Genomic DNA, 13,599 nt, shown 5'->3' with positions numbered 1-13,599 from the left:
GGAAATAATAAAAAAGTCATCAGAATTGGAACACATCTATAGCAGCAGAATTAATACACAGGAGTGACTGAGCTGTGTTATATGGTAGTAATAAAGGGCATGATGATCTTTGACAGGGTAACAAGCCCTGTGGATGGGGGGAAAGCGGTAGATGTAGTACATCTTGACTTTAGTAAGACATTTGTTACTGTCTCTAATGACCTCATAAACAGATTAGGGAAATACAACCTAGATGGAGCTACTATAAGGTAAGTGCATAACTGGTTGGAAAACTTTTCCCAGAGAGGAGATATCAGTGGTTCACAGTCAAGCTACAAGGGCATATCAAGTGGAGTCTGGCAGGGATCAGTTCTGGGTCTGGTTCTGTTCAACATCTTCATCAATGATTTAGAAAATGGCATAGAGAGTACCCTTATAAAGTTTGCAGACAATACCAAGCTGGGAGGGGTTGCAAGTGCTTTGGAGGATAGAATTAAAATACAAAATGATGTGGACAAACTGGAGAAATGATCTGAAGTAAATAGGATGAAATTCAATAAGGACAAATGCAAAGTACTCCACTTAGGAAGGAACAATCAGTTGAACACATACAAAATGGGAAATGACTGCCTAGGAAGGAGTACTGTGGAAAGAGATCTGGGGGTCATACTGGACCACAAGCTAAGTATGAGTCAGCAGTGTAACACTGTTGCAAAAAAAGCAAACATCTTTCTGGGATGTATTAGCAGGAGTGTTGTAAGCAAGACATGAGAAGTAATTCTTCTACTCTATTCCACACTGATTAGGCCTCAACTGGAGTATTGTGTCCAGTTCTGGGTGCCACATTTCAGGAAAGATGTGGACAAATTGGAGAAAAGTCCAGAGAAGAGCAACAAAAATGATTAAAGGTCTAGACAACATGACCTATGAGGGAAGATTGAAAAAAATTGGGTTTGTTTCATCTGGAGAAGAGAAGATTGACGGGGGACAGTTTTCAAGTACATAAAAGGTTGTTACAAGGAGGAAGAAAAATTGGATAGGACAAGAAGCAATGGACTTAAATTGGACATTAGGAAAAACTTCAGGGTAGTTAAGCACTGGAATAAATTGCCTAGAGAGGTTGCGGAATCTCTGTCATTGGAGGTTTTTAAGAGCTGGTTAGACAAACACATGTCAGGGATGGCTTAAGATAATACTTCATCCTGCCTTGAGGGCAGGGGACAGGACTAGAAGAATTCTCGAGGTTCCTTCCAGTCCTATAATTCTATCATCCAAAGCCCAGTGGATAAGACTCCTGTTGACTTAATAAGCTTTGGATCAAGCTCTAAAGCAGCATCCAGCTTGATGATTCCTTTTCAGCCAGATCATGCCAATACTGCCTCTCATCATTGCAGTTTGTGACATGCCATATTTTCAGTCTCATTGCCATGGCACTGTGTAGTCCAAGACACTGTTTAAAGTCTTAGGGCTCTAGACTCCCCTCAGACACATGAAAAAATTGCCACTGAAAGTTAACTAGAATTGTGCATGCTTCGTTTTGTTCCTGATATAGTTAACAAACTGAGATGCCTTTTGAATTCAAAGGTTTTCATTGCTTGTGCAAAAAGTACAAGATTCATAGATTCCAAGGCGAGACGGGACTATCATTGTGATGATCTAGTCTGACCTACTGCTTTCAAGTTTCAAGTGTGGGTCAAGACTTAGAATACATGTGCTCTGAGGATATGACTACACTGCAATTAAATACCAGTCACTGGCCCATGCAACTGCTCAGGCTCACAGGGGTGAGTTGAGGTGTAGATATTTGGGCTTGGACTGCAGCCCGAGCTCCGGGACTCTCCCACCTCTCAGGGTCCTACAGGCCAGGCTCCAGCCTGAGCCCAAACATCTACACTACAATTAAACAGCTCCTTAGCCCAAGACCTGCAAGCTCAAGTCAGCTGGCATGGGCCAGCTGGAGGTTTCTAATTGCAGTGTAGACATACCCTTTGGTATACACAGGTGTGTTTAGATGGATGCTTTTCAAAAAATGTTTCCTTTGGATGTATTATTTTAAAGCATAAAAGTAGAACTGGTTTGGGTTTTTTTGACAAAATGAAAATTTGCATGGGAAAGGTACACTTTCTTGAAAGGAGTGGCAATTTTTGTCAACGGCAAAACTCCCACTGATTTCAATGGGGCTAAGATATCACCCATGAATCTAGACAATTATAAAACCTTGTTACAGAATTACAACCTACTTTATACCATTTTTCTTGCATATTCTCTTTGTTTTGGCAAGGTTAAAATTTAATCAAGTTACAATACAGCAAACTGCATTTTTGTCACATGTCGAACAATGAATCTCGCAAAACGTATTTATCAACACAACATTTACATGCCTCTAACCACAATTGCTGACACCCATCAACTGCAGCAAGCAAAGATTTCTCTCTATGGAAAATAAAACACATTTTTCATATACTCTAAGCACAAGTATGTAGGTTAAATACGGTGTTTGGTTTTATTTTGCAAACTGACAGCTTAGTTGAGCCTTGTAAAGTACAGTATTAGCAACTGCTGATGTACTTAACACTAAAATAGTTTATTGGTGGTATTCCTTCTGACCGTACTGACTAAAATTATCAGTTGGTGTACTGGAAATTCTGAAATAGCACCAACAACAGTGCGCTAATAATACATGGAGTGATTCTAGGAGACCTGAATGATGTCCCTTGCCAATGCCTGTTTCTGGGAAGGAATTTTGTCAGATAGCATATTAGGTAGCTGGTTGGGGATTTTCATATATTTGCTTGCTGTTGCTCATTATAACTACTGGCTCAGGCAGTTTGTTGCACCCTCAGGTTGATTTTTAGAGATGCTGACGGTCACAGTTCAAGGCAACTGCAACTGTATTCGTCTTCTATGTCTCAGAACGGGCACGCACATGTGGCTCCAGGCTCCTCAGCTTTCACTTCTCTTGACCGAGACCCACCTCTCTCCCTTCTCACCAGGTTATTTACAGTTCCCTGCCTTCAGTGTGGTTCTTCAGCAAAGGACAAGCTGCTTAACCAGGATGCTTCACTTCTCTCCACAGAGACAGTACACAGCGTAATTACACAGTGAAGTTGTCACACGGTTCTTTCCAAGCAAGCTCATTCCTTCTTGAGGTAAAACCGTTACAGAGAAAATATATTAAAATAATAAAAAGAATCTACACACATCCTAATAAGATAACCAGAGATCACCCCCTCACTCCAGCAAGGTTGGTGATTGGTCCTTCAAACCCCACACAGGGTGTTTTTTTTGTGATTACAAGTTCATCATAGCTTTCACTCAGAACAAGGCCCCTAATCATATGGGGCCTCAGTGGCCAAAAGACCTTCCAAACCTTCCCTAAGAATTGAGGCCCACCTTAGGCCAAGGGCTCTTCCCAGTAGCTGGATCAGAAAGAAGGCCCCGACTCAGTTTTAACTCAGGCTATTTAACCAACAAGCCTTTGCTGGTCCCTGGAAAATCCAGTTTGACTCAGTATATCCAAGCCCCTCTCCAGTTGGTGGTACCTCTCTTGGGATGGTACAACCTGAGTGAATTTGCCTAACTACCCCCAACTGTTCCTGGAGGGCAGTGATCACCCCTCCCTCACAGAACCACATACACTCCCTCAAAAGTCCATAAACATCTGAATTTTTAATGCGATGAACTCTTAAAATACTTAAACTGAATTCAGTAAGGTTTGTCCAGGAGATTAACCTGTCACACCGACCATCTGCAGATACATTTCAAGTTCATGGGAGCTGTGGATGCTCAGCACCTCTGAATATCATGCCCTTAAATGTACTGGTAATTGACTATTACAGGATCACTGGAATGATGTCTTCAGTGAGTGGAAGAAGGTTCACCAGTGGCCGTGTCCTGCACTGGGATAGCCCATTCCTGAAATCCACATCTTTGTGGATGGTGAGGGCAAGGTGAGTCCCATTTGCCTGAGGTAGCATTTGGAAGAAGGTTGCTACACCTGCTTATGGAGCTGCTTGAATAACAATTTTTTTTTCAGTTCCCTGGCAATTCTAAAAAAGAAAACAACTGTTTTGGGTTGAATGAAATGACATGTTTCATTCTGACCTTCAGAATTTTATTTTATTTTTTTTAAATAAAATTAAAGAAAGTTACAAAATAAAAAAGGGTTTCGAATTAAAAAATGAAATGTGTGGTTTCAAAAATGTCAAAACGATATCTTTATGTCAGGGATCGGCAGCCTTTAGCATGCAGACTGTAGGGAAATCCGCTGGCATGGGACGGTTTGTTTACCTGCAGCGTCCGCATGTTCGGCTGATTGCAACTCTCACTGGCCGTGGTTGTCGTTCCACGCCAAGGGGGGCTGTGGGAAGCGGCAGCCAGCACATCCGTCAGCCCGTGCCACTGCCCACAGCCCCCATTGACCAGGGACGTTGAACCGCGGCCAGTGAGAGCTGTGATCGGCCGAGCCTGCGGACGCTGCAGGTAAACAAACCGTCCCAGCCTGCCAGCAGATTTCCCTGCAGTCCGCGTGCCAAAGGTTGTCGATCCCTGGTTTAGGTTTTTTAGGTTTCTCTTCTGACTGAAACAATTTGGTTAAGCTGACATGAGTTCACAAAATATTTTGTTTTTGCCAATTCTGCATTTTTTTGCTGGGGAAAAAACAATGTTTCAGTTGAAACATTTCTCCCAGCTGCACCTGGGTATCAATATAGGTCCTCATTTTGGAGACACAGGAGCTGACCTTGCATATTCTGGGAGGTGCACAGCCCCCTTTAACTTTCATTTACAGGGAATCATGACTGCTTTCATGCCTTCTCAAGTAGAGCGATCCATGACTAAGTAACAGCTTTGAGTATCTTTCCTCAATTATGTGCAGTAGGAATGAAGCATCTGCACCACCCAAGACCAAGAATTTGTAATAGCTACACAAAGTGACCCCAGGGACTTCATTAATGTTGTTATTGTTGATTATCATGGTTGCGAATCTATAAAACCACGGCCTTCTAATTTGACTTTGATGTGGTGTCCAGTTAAGGAGCACCTGACGAAGCTGCCAATTTAACAGAACACCACTAGCAAGAGAAATATTTTCCATGATAAAACTAACAATGTCATGCTGCATTTTCCCCAATTTTTATTCAGTGAACAAAATTACTCGTCAGCTCATACCGTTTTTTTAATGGACAAACAAACACTGTGTTCCTGCCCTTAATTAAGGCTCCAGGCAAAACTGATTTATTTTACATTGTATGACAAAATGAAACTATGGCCACAGCTTCATAAAAAATAGATTCTGGTGCAAGTGGTGCACAAAACAAAAAGGATCCCAATACAGGTCTATAAAAATTTCAGATGTTAAGGTATTTTCATTTGAATAGTAATACAATAGGGAGGGGGCACATCTAGGGGTTTTTGATAAGTGCTAAAAGCTCTTGAAACCTCTACAGATGACAGCGGAGCCATTCAGATAACTGAGACTCATTGATAGGTTATTCTTACAAATGGTTATTTTCTTTGATTTAGCACCAGGTGTGAAGCAGTAAAAAAGTAAAGAAGCTCGGATCATTTGCAGATTTGCCTTCTGCCTATCCTATTCTAAAAATTAATTCCAGTGTACAGACAATAGGAAAGTTCAGCTGGAGTTGAAATTGGCCCTTGCCACTTTCATAGCCATAAAGATTTATTTTAAAAAGTCTAATGAAATTAATATTGCCCTTGGTTCAGTAGTTGATCCTTTTAATAAGACAACCTACTTATGCATGTGTCAAACTTTAGCCACCTTCTTAAGTTTCAATGTGACTTAAGCAAGCGGTTAAAGTTAAGCATGTACTTATGTGCTGTACTGAACAGGGATGAATTTATGAACATGCTTAGATGTTTGACTGAATTGGGGCCTTAGGATAAGATACTGTTCTGTCAGTTAACAACCAAAGAACTCAACTATCATATAGTATTTGGAATCAGAATAACGACATCTGCCCTGATGGACAGGGTACTTTTGTCTCAACAGCTGCAATAAGACAGTTGTCGTTCTAAGTGACAAGAGTTCCTTTTCTAATCTTTGTTTTGAGCAATAGTATCTCTCTGCACAGAACTCAGCTTTATTTGAGGTCAAGGTGGCTGATGACCTACACCGCTTCCCATAGCTCCCATTGGCCGGGAACGGCGAACCACGGCCACTGGGAGCTGTGAGGCGCCGCGTCTGTGGACAGTCAACGTCAGCAAAATGTCTCGCGGCCCACAATCAGATTACCCTGATGGGCCACAGGTTGCCCACCACCGGCTTACAGGGTGGATGAAGACTGCAGAACAAGTCATTAAGGCCCAACTCTGCAATTCTTCTTTAGGCTAAACTTCCATTGATGGTGACTTCATAATATTTTAGCTAGTAGCGTACAAGTTATTGAAGCACTTGTTCCGCTGGAGAAAAGAAATAAGGTGGTGAATGACACTCACCTGAAATGATGAGCACCATGGGCTCACTGAGGGCAAAAGTTCTCCTATAGTTTGGTTGGTAGCACAGGACTAAGCTACACTTAGTCTTCATTCACATCTCAAGCATGTTTCCTAGGAAAAGGCAACAAGCAAGGCTTAAGAGGAGATGGCCCATATACTAAGAATCTAATCAGGGATTAGTCTCCAAAGGGTTGAAGTGTCTAGTCAGTTTTGATGCGTCACCTTAATTTATCTGAACTATCTCTGTTACCCTGGTCCACCAGAATATGTACCTCCTTCCATAATTCACAGTGCCTCCCCATTGTCTATGCAGCCTGGGAATATGCAGACTAATCTTTCCTGTAGTGTTGTAACTTCCGCTTCCGGCTGCAACCAGAAGCAAGAGGCACATTTAACCACTGAAGTCTGGCTATTGTGCTTATTGTAACATTGTATATTGCACCTACACTGTACAGTGGCTAAAGCCTTATAAGTGCAGGCAGAAAGACAGAGAGTTACATAGACAAACAGCTAGAGACGCAGTGGGTGAAGATTCAAATCAGTTCTTATTTTATCCAAGCCATGTCACCTATTCATAGTGCTGCTGACATTTCACAAGAAGCAGCGGTGCAGAGTAGCAACCAGCTCTTTTTCTTTTGTGAAACAAGAGCAGTGTTACATGGGCTACTGTCACACTTTTGCAGAAAGCAGCAATCGCCTAACCTTTCCCCTTGTGCGTATTTATTTTACAGCTTTGTTTTTCATGGTTGCCATTGGGTGTAGCACCACAGCTGTCCTTGCTTATTTTTGAACACTTATCTCCAACCTGGCATTTATTTTTTCCCCCTCATCAGTGATCAGTTTCTTCTTTCCTTACCCTGACTCCCTGCAAAGAAGAGAGGACCCTCATTTGCCTGTGAATGTTGTCTAATATTGCTGTATCACTTGACCAGTGAACAGATCTCTGGGAAGACCCAAGTTCTAATGACTTGATTCTCAGCTTTGGGCAAGCTACCCAGCCACTCCCTGCCTGTTTCTTCATTTGTAGAATGGGCACAACTCTATCTGCCTAAGATAAGAGAGGTGCTTCGAGAATTCAGTAATGGGTAACATGTCACACCACGTACAGCATTATATAAGTATTTATCCCATGTCTTGTCAAGTTGTCCATTTCAAGTTTCTCAGGGTGGAGACCTTGGCTTCCTACTTGTGGGTAAAATGCCACAAGTTCTTATTTCAGTTTTACTCTGTTCTGGCTGAGGCAAAACTCCTGTTTTCAGCCTGTCCATTTGCATGACATTACCCATTGGAGCCCATTCACAAAGACTGTGCTTGTAGACAGAAAGGACAGAGGCTTATACAGCAGCTGGTGAAATGAAGGATGATTCAGTGGTTAGGGAGCCAGTGCGGGGCTCAGAAGATTCGGGTTCTATTGCAAACTGTGCCACAGACTTTATGTGACCTAAAGCAAGTCACTTACTCTCTGTGCCTCAGTTTCCCATCTATAAAATAGAAGACACTTCCCCATCTCATAGGCTGGATGTCAGGATAAATGCATTCAATTCTGTGAGGTGTTCAGATGCTATGGTAATGGAGGCTGAATAAATGCCTACGTTAGGTTTCAGAGCAGCAGCCGTGTTAGTCTGTATTCGCAAAAAGAAAAGGAGGACTTGTGGCACCTTAGAGACTAACAAATTTATTTGAGCATAAGCTTTCGTGAGCTACAGCTCACTTCATCGGATGCATCACGAAAAGTTTATGCTCAAATAAATTTGTTAGTCTCTAAGGTGCCACAAGTCCTCCTTTTCTTTATCTTAGGTTATAACTGAAATTTTGACTCATAATATTTCTGAGAGAAAGTCATGGACCAGAATTTTCAGACATAGGTACCTAAATGTATGCTTCTCACTCCACATTTAAACATCTACAGAAGTTATCTGGGTTCTGTGGGAGCTGTGAACATGCAGCATCTCTGAAAAGCAGATCACTTATTTTGGTAACTAGAAATGGATTATGTAGCATCTTGCATGGAACTTGGAGAGAGGAGCACAGAAAATTTCCATTAGCTCTGGTGGAGCATGCTGTACATGAAACAGATTTCGCATGTAACATTAGGCAGATAAGTCTGACATTTTTTGGCCTCGCTATTTAGGAACAGAAATGAGGATAATGAGGATAACAAGGCCCAAAAGCAGACTCTCTGCTTCTTATCCATAGAAAGGCAATGGCCTGAAGAGTGCATGTAGTGATGAACATGAGCACTAGTCTGGAAAGTACCTGTTAGCAGAAATTAACAGAAAACCGATGAGAAATAAAGTAGGGATGAGTCAGGTCAAGTATGTTGTGATAACTGGGCCTACAACATTTACCCTAATTGTGAGTTTAGCTGTAAAAAGTGAATGTAAGTTCATAAAATGTCCCAATAACCTAGAGTAACAGATGTTGATGGGAATGGGTGCAAGAAAACCAGACAGAGAAATTGGATTAGTCTAAATTAAAAAAAGGCCACTTTGATTTAATCCCAGGACTGTTGAAATTATGCTTGTTAAAACCAGATGATATGGAGATGGAAATTAATGAACCAAAATTGTTGTTGCTGAACAAAATAATGAGGGGATGGGCCATTTTAGCCATCGCTCCCTTTTCGGTCCCTAAAGAAAGAACCGACAGAGAGAAAGAAGAACGGGGACTATTAGAGTGAGCTTCCCTATCATGGCTGCCAACCCCACTGTGACCCTGGCCTTCATCATCCTGATCCTGAGAGATGTCCTGACCAGAATAGGCCAGAGGGAGGGATCCAAATGACATCACCACCTCTACCAGCTAATGGCTGAATCCCTAGTACCTGTTTTTATAGCAACAGCAGGAGCCCATCTCAAATTTTCTTTCCCCCCAAAATGCAGTTACTATCATCTTTACTACCCTCCACAAAACTGCCAAACCAGGTGTTCTGCCTCCCAAAAACATCTCTGGAGAAAAGGAACAAGAAATGTTGTTAAAATTAAGGCCTTAATTAATACTTTCCCTTTCAAATGCTTTAACTATTTCCTCTTATTTTCTGGACCTTTAATGAAAGGTTAAATGATTGTAATGATACTAAGCAGCCTAAGGTCCCTGTATACCAACTCCTGGACCTTGTTTAACACTGTTTAATGTTGGGCAGTGACAGGGTTGTTACCACCTTTGACCCATATATTCCATCTAAATTAATAGAACAGGGATAATTCCTAACCCCTGGCATAAACCATTTTGGAAGGGAAAAAAATCATAATTAAAAATAATCCATAATGAAAATGAAATGATGAAAATGCTGGAAATCTACACTGGAAGCCTTATTTCAAACTGTTCTTTATTGTCTGTCTTGCTCTTTCTGTCTATTATTACAAGGCCAATATATTGCTGCTTAGTTAAAAGGTTGATGCCGTCTAGAAAATGTTTTTATGCTAGACACCTGACACAACTGTTTCCATTCCTCCTACTCGCTGTAGTCTGTCCTTGAATGAAAGTGTCTGCTATCAGGCATTTAGCATATGGCAATTGGAGCACATATGTTAAGCATGCACAACTGAATAAACTTGACAGTTTTTTAGTCGTTGCAAGGAGTTCTGGAATGGAACTTTCCATTTCATTTACCCCAGTTGAAATAATTGAATTCTGTGTTGTTAATCAGAGAAATGCATGACAATTTGAAGTCTATACACACATCTCATTATATTTAGGCAGCTCCTAATCTTCTCCAGCTGTGATAGTTTAAGTTTATTGGACTCCGATAGATTGAACCAGTTTGGGGAACTCAAAACTTTTGTGGCATTAGCACAAATCAGCTGGTTTCAAGTGGAAAATTCACATAGTTCAAAAGTCAGAATCTTAGTTAAAAAAAAAAGCAAGCATTTGGAGCTGTGAAGATTTATCCTGCTAGGTGCTAAATAGAACTGGGAGAATAACTGATTTTTTCAGGTCAGTGGCAGTTCCAAAACATAGTAGGAATAATAAAAAAAATCATCTTGCGTCAGAACTAGAATGTTTTTGGTATTTTCTAGGAATTCAAAAAGTCTATTCTGGGTCTGTGCCAGAGTAGAAATTCAAAGCTGAGTCTCCCACACCCCTGGTGAATGCCCTAACCAGGGGATAAAGCTCATGAAGGTGGTAAGCACCAGAACTATCATATCCTTCTTATTGTGAATAGCTTAAAATACTCGTGTGAAGTTCGCCACTAGTTTTGGGTTAACCAAAACTGCATTTTTTGCCAAATTATTTGTCTAAAACCATTTCACCCAGCTTTAGGGGCTAAGCATCTCCTAAAGGTACCAAACACATTGTCATCAAATGGCTTTGTTAGATACCTACATGCTAGGAACCAGAAAGCACAAGGGCAGATGTTCACGGGGAAGGAAATTGAAATGTTCAATATATGGTAGAAACAGAATATTGCTTGGGAGCATTTCCCCTGTGCACAAGACATTCACCCTTACAGTGTAGAGGAAAACCTGATTAATCAGAGTCTAACAACAACATTTCTTTTGCATCATCATCTTTTCTCCCTCTGCCCAACATGGCTCCTTGCTAAAACAGATTGCCGTACATGGCTGGAAATATCAGGCCATGTGTCAATTGTGTGGCTAAACTATGCACAAAACTTTAAAAAAAAATATTTTGGAATTTGCAATCTAGGTTTTGCAAGAGATTGTTACCTGAAAGATACAAAGCGCCTCCTGTCTTCCCTTCAAACCCTTTCAAAACACCCTGGGCAAGTGGTTTTCGTTAGATTTTCCTTTTTTGTGGGGAATGGATTACCCTTCGAGGCAAGCATGCCCATTTGGAAAAATTAAGACCACCCCGCCACACCTGAACCTTCTCTCACTTTTAGAAACACACCTTTCTTCAAGTTGTGAAATATTTGGATATATGTGTTTTTTCCACTTCCATTGTTTACCTAGGACCAGAATAGCGCACTAAAGTCTTCTTTTGAAGAGTTCAAAAAGGATCAGAAACAGAAATTACAGAGATATCATGAAAAAGCTTTTTATTTTGTTCTTGAGACTTCCAACCCAGTCTGGCAGACACAAGAGATCCAGAAAAGCATGCAGAATGTTGAATCCTTCTCAAAGTTGTACCAAACTCTGATAATGTTGCAGTTAACCCACAGCAACTGGTGGTAATACTATTTTAATCATGTAATTTAATGGGATTTGGTACCACTCTTAAAACAATGTACTCTCTGGTATGTGGGGACGATGGTGAGATAACGATTAAGATGGTGGAAACCACATGATGATCTCATGAAGAAATGAAACCAATCTAATGAAAAGTATTAAATATAATTATTATTATTATAGTGAAGCAGCTCACATGATGAGATTACTGGTTCTGTGGATGAAGGGAAAGCAGTGGATGTATTGTTTCTTGACTTTAGCAAAGCTTTTGACACGGTCTCCCACAGTATTCTTGTCAGCAAGTTAAGGAAGTATGGGCTAGATGAATGCACTATAAGGTGGGTAGAAAGCTGGCTAGATTGTCGGGCTCAACGGGTAGTGATCAATGGCTCCATGTCTAGTTGGCAGCCGGTGTCAACTGGAGTGCCCCAGGGGTCGGTCCTGGGGCCGGTTTTGTTCAATATCTTCATAAATGATCTGGAGGATGGTGTGGATTGCACTCAGCAAATTTGCAGATGATACTAAACTGGGAGGAGTGGTAGATACGCTGGAGGGGAGGGATAGGATACAGAAGGACCTAGACAAATTGGAGGATTGGGCCAAAAGAAATCTGATGAGGTTCAATAAGGAAAAGTGCAGGGTCCTGCACTTAGGATGGAAGAATCCAATGCACCGCTACAGACTAGGGACCGAATGGCTAGGCAGCAGTTCTGCGGAAAAGGACCTAGGGGTGACAGTGGACGAGAAGCTGGATATGAGTCAACAGTGTGCCCTTGTTGCCAAGAAGGCCAATGGCATTTTGGGATGTATAAGTAGGGGCATAGCGAGCAGATCGAGGGATGTGATCGTTCCCCTCTATTCGACACTGGTGAGGCCTCATCTGGAGTACTGTGTCCAGTTTTGGGCCCCACACTACAAGAAGGATGTGGATAAATTGGAGAGAGTCCAGCGAAGGGCAACAAAAATGATTAGGGGTCTAGAGCACATGACTTATGAAGAGAGGCTGAGGGAGCTGGGATTGTTTAGTCTGCAGAAGAGAAGAATGAGGGGGGATTTGATAGCTGCTTTCAACTACCTGAAAGGGGGTTCCAAAGAGGATGGCTCTAGACTGTTCTCAATGGTAGCAGATGACAGAACGAGGAGTAATGGTCTCAAGTTGCAATGGGGGAGGTTTAGATTGGATATTGGGAAAAACTTTTTCACTAAGAGGGTGGTGAAACACCGGAATGCGTTACCTAGGGAGGTGGTAGAATCTCCTTCCTTAGAGGTTTTTAAGGTCAGGCTTGACAAAGCCCTGGCTGGGATGATTTAACTGGGAATTGGTCCTGCTTCGAGCAGGGGGTTGGACTAGATGACCTTCTGGGGTCCCTTCCAACCCTGATATTCTATGATTCTATGTGTTAAGCACTTTTCAGACAAATCAAGAAGAATGCCTGTTCCAAGGTAATCACAATCTAAGGGAAAATGATCAATGCAACTTCTGCCTTAGAAAAAACATTAATATTTAGAGATTACACCTAAATATTTAAATATTAATGTTTAGATGAAAGATGAAAATACACCTTTCATCTTAAGTTACATGCAGTAACAGAATATTTAGGAAGTAGCCCTATTATTGGTCATCTCTCTATATCTCTTTTTTTGCAGCATGCCAGTTACACTCAGTGGACAAGAACCACGCAGAGTTTCTTGAAAGTGTGGAAACCTGTGTAAATGAGCAGAGAACGTGATGCAAAATAACCATCACATTGCTAAGGAGACACATCAAGATGGGAAGCAGCAGTCACACTTACGAAAATCAGATTGGTGGGCTTGGGTCTCAGTGTTTTTATATATGTAAAATATGCATTTCAGTATCTGCCAGAATGGGATGTTATTTTACTATAACTACATTTCGAATGCCTGGTTCCACAATTTAAGAACAATTTGGAAATAAAATGGATCATTAACTTCTGATGTCTCACAAATCACTGACATATTTTACCCCCTTCTCCCCAAATAAGTCTTATTTTTCACAGTTCATGGACCTAAG

The 13,599-nt window shown here is 41.3% G+C and overlaps 1 long non-coding RNA gene across 1 annotated transcript in view; it reads left to right on the top strand.

Moving 5' to 3' along the window:
• Positions 1 to 13,356, top strand: part of LOC141998970 (uncharacterized) — a 54,929-nt gene extending 41,573 nt beyond the window's left edge. Inside the window, exons 2-4 of the long non-coding RNA XR_012641932.1 lie at positions 2,973 to 3,128; positions 3,819 to 3,929; positions 13,215 to 13,356. This is a non-coding gene — a long non-coding RNA (uncharacterized LOC141998970). The remainder of the gene's footprint in view (positions 1 to 2,972; positions 3,129 to 3,818; positions 3,930 to 13,214) is intronic.
• Positions 13,357 to 13,599: the final 243 nt, after the last annotated feature.

Source organism: Natator depressus, chromosome 14, assembly GCF_965152275.1.
Source record: "Natator depressus isolate rNatDep1 chromosome 14, rNatDep2.hap1, whole genome shotgun sequence".
Classification (NCBI taxonomy): domain Eukaryota; kingdom Metazoa; phylum Chordata; order Testudines; family Cheloniidae; genus Natator; species Natator depressus.
This window is presented reverse-complemented; position numbering and strand designations above follow the sequence as displayed.